The 15,622-nt window shown below is 40.4% G+C and overlaps 1 protein-coding gene across 1 annotated transcript in view; it reads right to left on the bottom strand.

The window, feature by feature from the left end:
• The window catches only part of EMB3147 (Acyl-carrier-protein S-malonyltransferase), a 98,862-nt gene that overhangs the window by 51,853 nt on the left and 31,387 nt on the right, over positions 1 to 15,622 (bottom strand). The gene's annotated exons all lie outside the window — the stretch shown is intronic.

The following is a 15,622-nucleotide window of genomic DNA, read 5'->3' on the forward strand; positions in this document are numbered from 1 at the left end:
ATAAAACCTAAAATGATTGTTCATTGTAGGCATAAAGAAATGTCCATATGACTTCAAATAGTGACAGATATTTGCATTTATCAGTTTGCAATTAAGATCTACACGATAAGAATCCTTTTGGGCAAATCAGACACTTAAGTCCAAAACAAGGTAGCTACACTGCTATCAAATAATAGATGTGGTGTGTAGAAAAGGTAAAAGAATGAAGCAAACAGGTATTGACACAAATGGCACAATGTGGATCCCACTGCTCCTTTTTGATGGAAGTGTAGAACATTATAAGAAAATCTAGACATTGTGAAAATATTTACGAAAGTATAAAAATCACGACAATGAACCAACTTAGTTATATTGAGTATCCACTACTTATCAAGAAAAGGGATACCATTTACACATTTTTGGCATGTGACCAACCAGCCTGACATAACTACCATGGCAGGTCAACTGCTTATCGATGGCTCCATTGCAGGAACATGCTAGCCACTATTTTGAGGAATCAAACCCTGGTGAGGATTACAACTTACAACACTACCCCACTTTCACCAACCCAGTTGTCCTCCTGTGGCAGACATTTATTTTGTGTGTATGGAAATAAATGATAATGAAATTAATGTAATCAAGAAAATTATTTTACAGCTATTGCAAATGACAAAGGAATGGTTGGAGGAAGATGGGTTCTTATGCTTACCGTCTACCTTTGATTGAAACTACACCTCTTCTTGTACTGATAGTAGATACTAGGAGGGAAAATAAACAAACTTTTGTATCAGTATGTTAAAAACCAGGTTCTGGAGATGAGTAAGGGATGAACAGATCAGATGAGAATTTATCTCTAGAACAACACAAGGATTAATCCACAAACCTAATATAAAAGGGAATATTTTGTTCTATTCTAACTAGTAATTTTTTTCTAATCATGTGTGGCAGATAAAGTTCCAAGATTAGAAAACTTTACCACATTGGCAATTTGTTTCAGCATTTTACAAATTTAGCATCCATACATTCATTTGTGGCAATGCTGTCACAAGAAGCTTGACTGATTGGTCATTCCTGCAAATAAGTGACCTGTTTATCAGAGCCATCACGGCTTCTTAAGCAGGCCAAGAGGTGCACACAATAAAGTTTAACATAGTATCCCACATCTCGCTTAGGTGATGGATGCTCAACACTCGTTAAATTTCAAGGAAGCATTCATCAAAAGTTTCCTTGTTTTTTACAACAGTGGGAAGAAAATAAGAAATGAACTTTTATTACTAATGCTGAAGGATACCTTAGTCCCTAGATCAATAAGGCCTTTCCTCGCAACCTTCCCCTCCAAGTGGTCAACCTACATCTTCAAAGCCTGTCAAGAGTTCTTATTCCAGACCATGAATCACACATCACAGAAGGACCAGATCTAGATGAACCTAGAGTAAAGGTACACCAGACTGCCGAAATACCCTCCATTTTCAGTGGTGTAGCAAGGGCTCTATCAAATTTCAATAGTTCCATTTCCTCGAACTTAGATTATGGCAGAGAGGGGCTTCCTTGTGTTGTCATTCCCTCCAAGATCATAGGGTAGACACCCTAAACCCTGATCATCCCCAAGGGATGTCATCCACTGGTGCATCAACCTTGTCACTGTGATTGATGACTATGACAACAAGCACTCCTACACTGTATTTTACCCTGGAATTTACCTGTTAGTCCCATTGACCTACTTTTGTGGTTATTTGTTGCACATTAATTAAACTATCTTATCTTTGTTGGGTATGTGTTATATTCTTTGCACAATTATCCCCATGTGTTGTACTTGTACCTTGTGCCAGGCGCAACTGGGTAAGGGGTCACTAGGGTGGACAGCGACGCACCCCCCTGTTCAGGGGGGGTTGCTCAAGGGGTTTGCAAGGGGGCAGAAGCCCCCTTGTGCAGAATTTCATTGCCCCCAAAAAGAATTTTCTGGGCAGTTTTTTGTGTCCGTTTTTGGCAGTTTTCAACACATTAGGATGTATGCATGCCCATGTCAATAGCATCGGTACAAGAGGCATGTATTACGTGTCTTTTCTTGATGACTTCTCTAGGAAGACATAGATCTACTTCATGAAGACCAAGCATGAGATAGGCAATCGATTTCAGGAGTTGAAGACTCTTGTGGAAAATCAAAGAGAGAAGAAGATCAAGGTTCTAAGGTTAGACAATGGGGGTGAGTATACCTATAATCACTTCAAATATTTCTGCAAAGAGGCGGGAATTAAGATGGAGCTAATAGTATCTTACAACCCACAGAAGAATAGGGTTGTAATATTGTTAAAATTGGCAACTAGGGCCAAACTCCAGATGGGTCATCTTATTTATGACAACTGATATTTTCTTGGATTCCTCTCTCCGAGAGGTGTAGGATTGATCTAAAGATCATCTGATTCCGACATGTACAAATAAAATTATGAATTTATTTTGATTATGGACAAATTGTCAAGGTTGGCCAACAAACTTATGTAGGCTCAGAAGCCCAATAGTCACGTCTATTCATCCTCAACGTTTGCTATAAATACATGATGCCTTAGCCTCATTTGGACACATTCATCTTCACACTTCTCTTTCTCTCTCCTCATTGATTGGGTACAGATTTTTGGGCCTCTCTCTCCACACATCCGAAATTTCAGGAGAGCGAAATTTCAGGAGACCGAATTTCTGGACAGTTTGACCAAGTGTTGACCAGCATGTGTTGACCTCCTTTGACTGCGTTTTTTGTGAGGGCTATCTCTGTTTGGGCAGGCCGCATTTCTGGGCATAGAAATCGAGGCCAAGCGTTGGATTTGACCAGCTAGGGCAGACCGCGGGTGGGCTGTTTGACCAAATTTTGACTGGGTTGTTTTGAGGGCTGATTCATCTTGCTGTTTGGAGGCCGAAGTTGACTGAAATTGAACAATTAGTTAAGGGTCAAATCTGCCCTGTTGACCAGCGTTGACTTTTCTGGTTAGCGCTCTTTTGCTGCTGTTATAAATTATCAGATTTGTAAATTGTACTATCTCTCTCTACTGAACTATTGAAGACTAAAAGAAGATTTGATCAAGGGTTTCCCTACATTGGGGTTTGTCCCTGGCTGGTGCCATATCTTGTGTCCTCTTGTCTTGACTTGTCTTCTATTGTTTATGTTTATGTTCTATCCAATGTTGCAAAAATCGCAATCGGGATTAAATCGGCGAGGGGAAAAAATCGGTAAAAATCGGGAAAAAATCATAAAATACAAAAATATTCATTTTTTTCAATTTTTTTTAATATCTAAAGCATCTACAACATAAAATAAATACATTGACACATAAATATGATAAAAGAACTAATATATAAGATGTGTAATATCATTTCTAGTGCTACATCACACATAACAGTGAATCATGTCCTGAATAGTAAGTCCTGACTCCTGAGTCCCAACTCAGCCTCAAAATATCAACAAAAAATATAATAATGTATCTCATATCATGAGTCATAATGTCATATACAATGAAATGAACCAAATAACTAATACTATTGATTTCCTCTGCCCCTCTTGCGAGAAAATGCAATAGCTTTCCCTTTCCCTCTAGATGTAGATGCCGGTGGAGTTGGCAGTGGACTCTGCTGTGCTCTAGAAGCTGAAGAACTAGGAGCTACAGGAGGTAGACCACGTCCTCTACTGGTGGCAGGGGTAGCCTGGGTAGGTGGTGTCACCTCCTCCTCCTGTTGCTCCTCCTCCTCCCCCTCTACGCCTTCCACTACCTCCTGCTCTAACCAATCATCGGCAGACTCCATGAGAGGCCTCTCGGCCTCAACCCTCCATGCAACAGTGGTGTCAATCCCATCCAATGAGATGGCCTCCATATCAAGTATCCTCTCAAGTTGCCTCACCCACAATCGAAGATTGTAGTAGATGTAGATCATGTCATTAAGTCGTTGGGACTCCAACCTGTACAAAGATCATAAAATAATAATTATAAAAAAAAAATATTCATTAATAAATTCAAAAAATTAATTGGAAATTTGGAATATTTTAAGTTTTAAGTTTGACCTGTTGCGCTTCTTGTTGTGTATTTTTTCAAATACACTCCAGTTGCGCTCGCATCCTGAGGAGCTACATGTTTGGCTGAGGATTCAAATGGCAAGCTTTCGCAGATGGGGTACTCTAGCACTATAGCGAGTCCACCATGCATCTACAACAAAATTACAAATAAGATAAACATAAGAAAAAAATGAAATTTGAAAGTTGAAGGAAAGTATGAAATTATGAACTTGAAGAGACAATGAAATTTGAAACAAACTAAAAAATACCTGGCATTTTAGTCTTCCTATCAACCATAGCGATCTCAAAGCTAAATGTGCCACCTGCCATCTTGTATATCTCCATTTCTTTGGAGATTTCTGCACATTCTGCTGGAGATCGCACCATCCTCTGAACACAGGTTAAGAATACATCCATGATCTCAGCATCAAATAAGAACCCACATGGATAAGAAAGCATGAGGTTCAGGTAGATCCCCGCAGCATGAATGGGACGATAGATTGTGTTGTTCCATCGTTCATCAATCACTTCCCATAGGAGGAGTTGTTTCTGAAACCCCTCATCTCGCTCATCATCATAGTAGGCCCGAATGGATTCTTTGGCCCTGCCCATGGCCTCATACAAATAACCCATTGCGGGCTTCTCACCATCAACTAATCGAAGAACATTTACCAAAGATTCAGTAACGCTACACACCTCCTACACTCTCGGCCAGAAGTTTTCCTGGTATGAAACTAATCTGCATGTGGCCTCTCCCTCTGGTTTGTGGCTAAATGTCGAAGCACACCACTCATCTGAAAGAAACATTCTCTTCACATCTCACATAGAATTCAAGAGGGGGTGCACCAACTCCTTGTTGTTGGTGAATTTTCTCATCAAGCTAAGCACAGATGCATAATTATATATAAATTTTGTAATGTTTTTTTATGAGTCAACAATATCTTTGACAAAAGAAATTTTTCCTATGTCCTCCAACATCAAATCAATACAATGTGCAGCACAAGGTGTCCAAAATAAAGTAGAATGCCTCACCATAAGCATCTTGCCAGCAGCAACATAATTTGCAGCATTGTCCGTTATGACTTAGACAACATGTCCTGCACCCACCTTCAAAATAAACACATCCAGCAAATCACATAATAATTTTGCATCTTTAATATGTAAAGATGCATCAATAGATTTCATAAACATTGTCCCCTTGGGACAATTAACCAAGAAGTTTATAAGGGTTCTCCCCTTTTGGTCGGTCCAACCATCTGACATCACAGTGCATCCTGTTTGTGCCCATGATGCCCTAAACTCCTCCAATCTTTTGGTGCAGTCAACCTTTTCATCTTGAAGAATACAACCTCTAAAGTCATCATAAGAAGGGATTTTGTACCATGGGCCAACAATTGCAATAGCATCAATAGCACGCTGGAAAAATGGATTATTCCTTGCAACGTTGAAAGAAATATCACTCCAAAGGAGAAACTTGCCCAACAACTTGTCAACTTGTTCTTTCTCCTTTTTTTTAAGCATTGAAGTGATAGATGGTTGTGAACCAACCGTGGTTCTAGGAATAAAAAATGATGAGGTAGCTACAGGGTTGGTTGTAGACATTGATGTTGAAGTAGAACTAGTGCCATTTCCATATTCACATCCTAACACACTCCCAGCTAGTTGCTTCTTCAGATCTGCTTTGATCACTTTCTCTTGCTCTAATTCTTCCAATGATCTCATGGCTCTTTGGATGATTTCCACATTTGTATTGGTGCAAGGCCCTACATCACGTCCAAGGATTTGTGCAAGGTGATAATTCAATCTATAAACCCCCCTGACATATGCTGCCCACACAACTTGCAAAACAAGTTTACTCTATCAAACCCTCCATCAGGTTCACCAAATTCCCACAAAGGGTCCAATTTCCTTGGCATCTTTGTAACTTGGTTGAACTCTTGAGTTCTAATGTAAGATGAAGTTTGAAGTTGAACCTATGGCATAATAAGAATTGCAAGTTAAAAAATAAAAAATTAAAAATTAAAAATAAAATAAAAAATACATACATGACACAGCACATTGAATTTTTGACAAACAAACAAAAAAAATTCAACTCAATCCAACAAAAATAGAAAAAATGCACATTCAAACCCAATAAAAAATGATGCAAGAAAATACAGCACAAGAAAAAATTAAACTAATAAATCTAATAATCAAGTTTTTGCATTTTTGACCAAAATGAATCCTCTCACCTCTATGCAACAAAAATGAAAAAAAACACCATCAAATCCACTCAAAAATCATTGATAATCAATGGGTTATAGAAACCCAAGCAAAAACAAGAAAAAAACCAAAACAAAATGGCCAAATTTGGTGCCCATACCTGGAAACCACGGTTTGCCGAAGAAATTTGGTCCAAACACGAAGTTCTCTTGCTTGGGATGCTAAAATCTCTCGTTTTTCTCCTCCTCTGCCCTAGTAGATGCCTTCCTCTCCTCCTCAGCTCTCAAACAAGTCCGTTGTCTGCTAAAAATGAGAAATAAAACTCATCAATTTGCTTATAAAACGCGCTGTCCCGGAGGGTTGCGATTTTTTCCATTTGAATCGCGATTTTTTCCATTTGAATCGCGATTTTTTCCCGGGGGGAACTTTGTAAAAATCAGGCGATAATATTGGCTGAGTCAAAAAATCACGATTTTCGCAACACTGGTTCTATCTGCATTTTACTATCATGTTGATATGATTTCTAATCTGAATATTGATAATGGGCTAATAAAGAAATTGAAGTAAAATTGCTCTAAAGCATAGAACTTACCACTGTTGCCTAAAATTAACATGGTATCAGAACTGAGGTGAAGACAAAGCCCAAGCAAGAGTGAAAGAGCAATCACCAAAGACAGTTGGACAAGGACAAAAGGTTCAATGGGTTCCTCATCCTACTTCCCGGCTGAAGACAAGCTCCATGATAAATCTGACTATCATGGATGGAAGATGTCTCTTGATTTGACCTTGGAAGAAAAAGAAGTGATGGATTATGTGCAGGGTAAAATCCCTGAGCCTCCTTCAAATGCACCAGCTGTTGCGAAGACCAAGTACAATAGGGTTGAAGTCAAAGCAAAGAAGATTATCAGGGATTCCATTGACAAGCATCTGGTGGCCTATATCTCTGAATTGAAGACCTCCAAGGAGATCTACGACAGGTTGGTCGGCATGTTCAAGGTTAGTAATGCTAATCAAATTATATTTCTCAAGAATAAGTTGAAGGATATTAAGAAGGGCAAGGACGAGGATATTCAATCCTATTTCTTGAGGATTACTGAGATCAAGAATGATCTACTCTCGATTGGAGAAGTCATTCCTGACAGGAAACTTACTCTCACCACCCTTGGAGGACTCCCACCTGAGTGGTATGTATTTAGAACCACCGTCCTCAACAATGATCGAATTCCAGGGTTTGAAAAATTGATGTCGAGATGCATTCAAGGAGAAACAAGAATGATGGAGCAAGAAATGCCTTCTAATAGAAGCAACCACACAGCATTCTCCGCTCATGCCAAAAGGAAAAATAATGCAGGGTCTAAAGGTCATTTCCATGGAAAGCCTGGATCTAAGGGAGGAAAGAAGGGTGGGTGCTTTGTTTGCAATAAGTTTGGCCACCATGCAAGGGAGTGTCCAAATAGAAGGGACACATCGCATGATGATGATCACAATCATTCCAGGGGCAACTTCAACAACAACGATCAAAGGAATGGCAGGTCCAATGGCAAAGGAAAAAGGAATGTGCGACATCAAGGAAATGGTCTATCCTCCAAGAAATCAAGGAATTCCAGGTATGAAGAATCAAATGTTGTTAACAATAAGCAAAAAGAGTATTATCTTATATCAGCCCTCTCCACTGCCTCTCCTCCAGAGATTTTGGGAAATTGGTTGATTGATAGTGGTGCCTCAAGGCACTTCACCGGATACAAGGAAGCCCTATCTAATCTGATAGAAAAGGAGACAAACTTGGAGATCATCCTTGGAGACGATGCCACTTATCCCGTGAAGAGAGTAGGGAATGTTACCCTTCAATTTAAGGTAACACTATTCATTTGCAAGAAGTACTATATGTACCTGATCTCAAGAAGAACCTGGTGTCCATTTCAGCCATGGAGGACAAAGGATTAAAGGTGGCATTAATCGATGGAAAGATAAGTGTTGGGAAAAGAAATTTTAAAGATGCTTTTACTCTTGGGTTCAGGGTTGACACTTTGTATCAAGTTGGAGGAAGTCCATTGGGAGCCATGTCTTGCGACACATCTCTACAATATGAACTATGGCACCAGAGGTTCGCTCATCTTCATTATAAGGCCCTACCCGATGTGAGACAAATGGTGACAAGTATGCTCGAGTTCAAAGTAGAGCCCGAGTTCAAAGTAGAGCATGAAAGTGTATGTCCGAGATGTGCCGAAGGAAAATTTACAAAGGGACCCTTCCCCTCAAGTAATAGCAAGACCACAAGCATATTGCAATTGATCCACTCCGACATAACTGGTATGATGCCCATAAACTCTTTGGGAGGATACTTATATTATCTCACCTTTACGAATGATTATTCTCGCAAGACTCGGATCTACTTCTTGAAGAAGAAGGATGAAGTGTTCACCTGGTTCCGACAATTCAAAGCCTTGACCGAAAACCAATTCGAGAAGAAAATCAAGATATTGAGGATTGATAATGGGACAGAGTACGAATCTAATGAATTCCAAAATTATTGCAGAGAAGCTGGCATTAAGAGGGAGACTACAACGCCATACACTCCTGAGCAGAATGGTGTGGCTGAAAGGAAGAATCGCTCTATTGTAGAAGCAGTCCGTGCCATGCTTCATGATCAAGGCCTTCCGAAGTTCCTATGGGCTGAAGCTGCAAATATCGCCGTGTATGTTCAAAATCGATGCCCTCATCAAGCATTGGACTCCAAGACTCCCGAAGAAATGTTCACTGGTAAGAAACCTGATGTCTCTCATTTTAGAATTTTTTGGAAGTCATGTATATTTTCATGTGCTGAAAGAGAAAAGAAGCAAATTGGGTGCATCTGGGAAGAAAGGAATATCTGTGAGCTATAGTGAAAACTCTAAGGGATATAGAATTTATGTGGTTGGTCAAAAGGAAGTTGAGATAAGTCATGATGTCACCTTCGACAAAGATATGGCCCTCAGGAAGATCAACAACCTTCCTATCCTAAGGAAGGACAAAGAAGCTGACACTGGAAACCAGGGTGCAAAAGAAGATGAAACAATGCCTAAAGTTGATGAACCTATGGATCCTATAGATCCTCCTCATGAGCCTTCCTCCTCCAAGAAGAGACCCTCATGGCTTAGGGAGAATCTCGAACAAGCCGAGAGACATATTGCACCAAGGGGGACTTTCCGTGAAAGCAAGAAGCCGAACAGGTATCAAGTATATTTGACCACCATGAGCACTATCATTCAAAATGAGCCTTCATCATTCGAAGAAGTTGTGAAGCATCAAGTATGGAAGGATGCTATAAATAAAAAATACAAGTCAATTATGAAGAATGATCTCTGGGATGTGGTCCCTAGACCCCACGATAAATAGGTTGTCACCTCTAAGTGGCTCTACAAAATCAAGCATAGAGCTGAAGGAAGTGCAGACCCTCTCATTCACAAAATGTAAGAGGAAGTTGGCTTCTGAATTTGAGATGAAGGACCTAGGATCGATGCACTATTTCCTAGGGTTGGAGGTTTGGCAAAAGCTAGGTGAAATTTTCCTATCTTAAGGAAAATATGTTGGAAGATATTGGAAAGATTTGGGATGGTGGACTGCAAGCCTATGACTACTCCAATGGACCTTAACTTTAAGAAGTTATGTGGTAGTGTTGCTGGACTTGAATTGGGAAATGCTTCTAAGTATCGTCAACTCATAGGAGCACTGATGTTCTTAGTGAACTCTCGTCCGGACATATGTTTTGCAGTTAACACATTGAGCCAATATATGGTTGAGCCTCATCATATACATTGGATTGGTGCCAAGAATCTTCTGAGATATCTTTGGGGCACAATCACTCATGGACTGAGATACACTGCCGGAGATGTGAGGCTGCATGGTTATTCTGATGTTGATTGGGCTGGCAGTGTGGTGGATCGCAAGAGCACTTTTGGATGTTGTTTTTCTTTGGGTTCTGCTTCACTATCGTGGATGAGCAGGAAGCAAAAATCGATTGCCTTGGGCACCGCCGAGGCCGAATACATAGCTGCTAGTGTGGCCTCCTGTGAAGTTGTCTGGTTGAGGAAGCTCTTCAGTGAGCTGTTTGGATATGTGATGGATACCAACGTGATCCTCTGCAACAACCAGAGTGGGATTCGATTATCAAAGAATCTTGTGTTTCATGATCGCTCCAAGCATATCGATATCAGGTACCACTTTATCCAGGATATGGTACAACGAGGAGCAATAAGACTCCATCACATTGGGACTGATGAGCAAGTCGCCAATATTTTGACAAAGCCCCTGGGGAAGGTCAAGTTCTTGGCCTTCCAAGAACAACTTGGAGTCGTGGAGAGACCCTCTTATGAGGGTCCTGTATGAGATGGACATTGAACTCTGGGAGCTCCGGGCGGCTTGGGGTACTTCTTGGAGCGGTGAGCAACCATAGGGTGAGTGGTTCAGCATTCCCTTAGTGGTTTGTTGTGTACAGAGTGAGTGGTTCAGCATTCCCCTGTGATACCCCTTGGCGACATGTAGGCAGGATGAGTGGTTCATCCTTCTCTTGCTGAGACATCCTACCCATGCAGTCTGGGACTCATGGGAAGTACCTCTCATCTAGCCAATGAGTAGGGAAAGGAAGATAGGGACCATAGTACTACCAATGGATGCAACATGTACTACCGTACTCCCTATGCTAGGATGGCCAACATTGATCTGGGATCAATTGGAACTGACTTCGGGTCAATAAGAGTGGTATGAGACACTCTCTTTTGATTGGAACTGACTTTGGGTCAGTAAGAGTGGTATGACACACTCTCCTTTGATTGGGACTGACTTCGGGTCAGTAGAGAATGGTATGATACATTCTTGATCACTTCTTCTTCTTCATAGTTCAGCAGAGCAGAGCAGTGCATTGATGGCAGAGATAGTACAGATTGGCAAATGGATTAGCAAATGGAGTTCTCCCTAGTTGAGAGGGAGTGTTAAAATTGGCAACTAGGGCCAAACTCCACATGGGTCATCTTATTTATGACAGCTGATATTTTTCTTGGATTCCTCTCTCCGAAAGGTGTAGGATTGATCTAAACATCATCTAATTCCGACATGTACAAATAAAGTTATGAATTTATTTTGATTATGGACAAATTGTCAAGGTCGGCCAGCAAACTTATGTAGACTTAGAAGCCCAATAGTCATGTCTAATCATCCTCAACGTTTGCTATAAATCATGATGCCTTAGCCTCATTTGGACACATTCATCTTCACACTTCTCTCTCTCTCCCCTCATTGTTTGGGTATGGATTTTTGGGCCTCTCTCTCCACACGTCCGAAATTTCAGGACATTGAATTTCTGGACAGTTTGACCAAGCGTTGACCAGCATGCATTGACCTCCTTTGACTGCGTTTTTTGTGAGGGCTATCTCTGTTTGGGCAGGCCGCATTTCTAGGCACAAAAATCGAGGCCAAACGTTGACTTTGACCAGCGTTGACTGCAACTAGGGCTGACCACAAGTGGGCTGTTTGACCAGATTTTGACTGGGTTGTTTTAAGGGCTGATTCATCTTGTTGTTTGGAGGCCGAAATTGACTGAAGTTGACCAATTAGTTAAGGGTCAAATCTACCCTGTTGACCAGCGTTGACTTTTTTTGTTAGGGCTCTTTTGCTACTATTATAATTTATCAGATTTGTAAATTGTACTATCTCTCTCTGCTGAACTATTGAAGACTAAAAGAAGATTTGATCAAGGGTTTCCCCACATTGGGATTTGTCCCACATCTTGCGTCCTTTTGTCTTGACTTGTCTTCTATTGTTTATGTTTATGTTCTATCTGCATTTTACTATCATGTTGATGTGATTTCTAATCTCAATATTGATACTGGCTTAATAAAGAAATTGAAGTAAAATTGCTCTAAAGCATAGAACATACCATTGTTGCCTAAAATTAACAACCATGTAGAGAGAAAGAACCAGTCATTCATAGAGGTTGCTAAGGCCATGATCAATGATCAAGACTTGCCCATTTTCCTTTGGAAAAAGTTATGCAATACGGTGGTCCACATCTAGAACAGGAATCCTCACAAGATCCCCGACGACGAGACATTAGAGGAATCATTCACTAGTGTGAAGCCAGAGGCGAGACACTTGCATATCTTTGGTTGTCCAGTGTATCTACATGTACCAGAAGAGAAGAGAACAAAGATGGAGCCCTCCAGCATAAATTGCATGTTTGTGGGATACAACAAGATTTTCATTCCAGCACAATGGAGGATTGTGGTGAGCCTGGATGTGAAGTTTGAGGAGGACCTTGTAGCTAGGAAGTCACATGAGATCCTGCCTATGACAAAGGACAAGGAGCAAGAAGCTCCAAAGGTTGAGTCTAAATTTGTTGAAAATAGTAGTGAAGAAGGGTTCCTTGAATTGTGCCTTAATCAAAGGGACCACAACGAGTTTCTCCTTAGCATGCTCGAGTTCCCTATAAGTTAGGACGAATTCCTATAATTTAGGATTTGTTCCTAAAAGTTAGGATGAGTTATGACGCAGTTAACTAATGCGCTGAAGTGGAAGGTGTAACCACCCCTCCCACATTTACCCAACTTCACCGGCCTACCAAGGTAAACATGAGTTGAGGGCTACTATGACACGACCCAACCTCCTATGTCCCATTAAAGAAGTGGGGCCGACTACTGGCAACAAACTAACATCTCACAACATCCTACAGGGGCTACAAGGCACTCAGAGGCTAAGAAACCATCCCAGGTGACCAAACCCTGACTTGGACCCCTCTTTCTTTGCCCTGGGCCCTCAACCGCACCCACAGCAATGCCTCCATGCGGTTGAAAGCCTCCAACCGCATGCACAAGCTTACATCCATGCAATTGCAACCCAATTTTTCCAGTTAGGAGCATGTGGTCCCGAGATCTAAGCCTAAATTCCAGGTCAGCGTCCAAACCATGGTTGCGAGGGAGCGGCCCCCCCTGTCGAATCCGCTCTTGGAGCGCGCTCTGGGCTGGAGCGACCCCGGGAGCACAATCCCAAAATTCGCTCTCTGTGGGTGAAAATTTTGAGAGCGTGGTCCCTAAAAAAATTTTGCTCCCTGCCTTTTAAGGAGTGATAGAGGGAGCTATTACAATTTTTTTTTAGTGTGGCAACGTAATGTTCAATCCTATGGCCCTAGTGTTGATATGCAATTCATGGTAATGTTAAATTCTTAAAGTAAAAGTGGCATTCTCATTTATCTTTCATTTTCATCATTTTACTTAAATTTTTAACATTACCATGAAATGACTCAGGATGTTTGAGAGTGGTTTCGACCTCATTGGATTTCATATGGAGAAAGTAGAATTTTAGATCTCACTCAAAATCCAGCAGACTTGTCATTTTTTCAAGATTTCAGGATTGTGGGGGATTGCAATGTTTCCATTGGATTTTGTCATGTACTAGGGTATGGAACTTGTATTTAATCAAGAGCACCAAGCCCTCTTTGCGGGGGAGACTCCCAATGATCAAGAGCACCAAGGTCATTCGACTATGCAGGAGGAGACTCCCAATAAAGCACAACACAAGAAATTAAAAATTTCTCATGGCAAGAGGTTCAAGCAGTAGATAATAGATTACTTGTATTTTCTCGTTTCTAGCATTTTTCATAACTATTGACTCTTTCGTATTTATCATGGTATGTTTTGTAAACAATATATGACAATTTAAGTTTGAAGTTTGAAGTTGGCATTTATAACTCATTAGTAATGAATTATGAATATGATGCTTTGTGAAAGTTGAAAGTTGAAACATTTCATTTCATGTTAGATATTCTTTGTTATAGTTTGGTTACTTCATAATGGTAATGGTTACAAGTACAACTTTAGTGATAAATGATGACAAATGTTATATATTGAATTTTGAAAGCTTGAAACTTTAAGATTGATGAATCATGAGACTTGATATGTTGTATGTTACTAACTTGTGGACGTGGTTGATGAAGATTATAACTTCTAGATGATTGATGTTATATGGTTCAATCCATGCTTTTATGTTTTTTATATCTAATTCATCATCCTACATGCTTTTGTTGACATATATGCATTAACATATATAAAAATATATATTATATAAAAATTCACTCTCGATTCGCTCTCGAACCGGGAGCTTTTGAAAATGTCACTCCTCGATTCTGCTCCCTCTCCCAAGTAACCTTGCTCCAGACCAATTCCCAAAACTCAGTGAGACTTTCTAGAATGATAAATAACATCAAGACAAGTCATTCATACCAAACTTGATCAAAGACTTGACCTAACCATGACAGTCATTTCCCCAAACATATTGAGAACATGTAATCTACAGGTCATGAATGCATATCTGAACACGGGGGTCTGATACTTATCTAAAAATCATCAAGAAGATTTAATGCCCTCTCATAATAGTTGCAATAACATTTGTTAGCTCATGCATTCAATAACCATTCATCAACAAATCAAACATATCAAGAGCCATAGCTAGAACCTGTTATGGAACCATGCTTATAACTAACATATAACCAGAATAATAACCATGATAGAACAACCATCAAATCCACATAATAACAAGTACAAGTACTCATGAAATAAAAGAGGAAAAGAGCTCTTATTAACATATGCAAAAGCTAACCAAGTCAGGGACTTCCACGTACCACTCGACCATAAATTGAGTTGAACCAAATCTTTCTTTCAACCAATCACCCCCATGCCATATTCCAAGCATGAATGTGGGACTCAAGACAAAAACAACCAGGGCTTCCCGGAGATTAAACCACCTCCACCCTCATGCTTTACTGCAATCCCGCCAAAACCATTCAAGGAATTACTAGGCCCAAAACAAGCTTGGATGCCTCAAAATTTCTTCACCAATACCTTGAGGAATTTGCCTGTCTCCACCCTCAGGCTTTACCGCAATCCTGCCAAAACCAGTCAAGGGATTCCTAGGCCCTATGGGAATTTTCCTGAGACCACCTCACCCAATTCCAAAACCATCCGGCAATCCAAAGCTCAACCAAATAAAAGATCCCCATGGCTATCCAAAAATGGCAAGACAAGGTTGAAACCACTGTCACACCTGGCAAAACCCATGCCAATGATAGCAAGAGAACCAAATACACACATGCATGTACCATGCATTCACAAACCAACTAGGAAATCACACATGCAACCTATTACCTACAAGTATTCCTATTGAAGTTGCTTGATCCAACTTTTCCTTACTTGTCCCTTGCTTTCTTTTTCCTTCCTTTGCCTTCCTTTGCTTGCTTCCTCCTCTTGGTGTTCTTCTCTCTCTGAAACCAATTCCAAAGCCAAACTGACAAAAAGTTGTGAATTGATCCTCAGAAGCCTTTTTATCATTGAGGCCTCTATTTTCTTCATTTTCCTCTATTTTTCCTTCAATTTTCCTCAC

Source organism: Pinus tabuliformis, chromosome 1_2, assembly GCF_031772625.1.
Source record: "Pinus tabuliformis cultivar Carrire ecotype Pingquan chromosome 1_2, CPIR1, whole genome shotgun sequence".
Taxonomy (NCBI): domain Eukaryota; kingdom Viridiplantae; phylum Streptophyta; class Pinopsida; order Pinales; family Pinaceae; genus Pinus; species Pinus tabuliformis.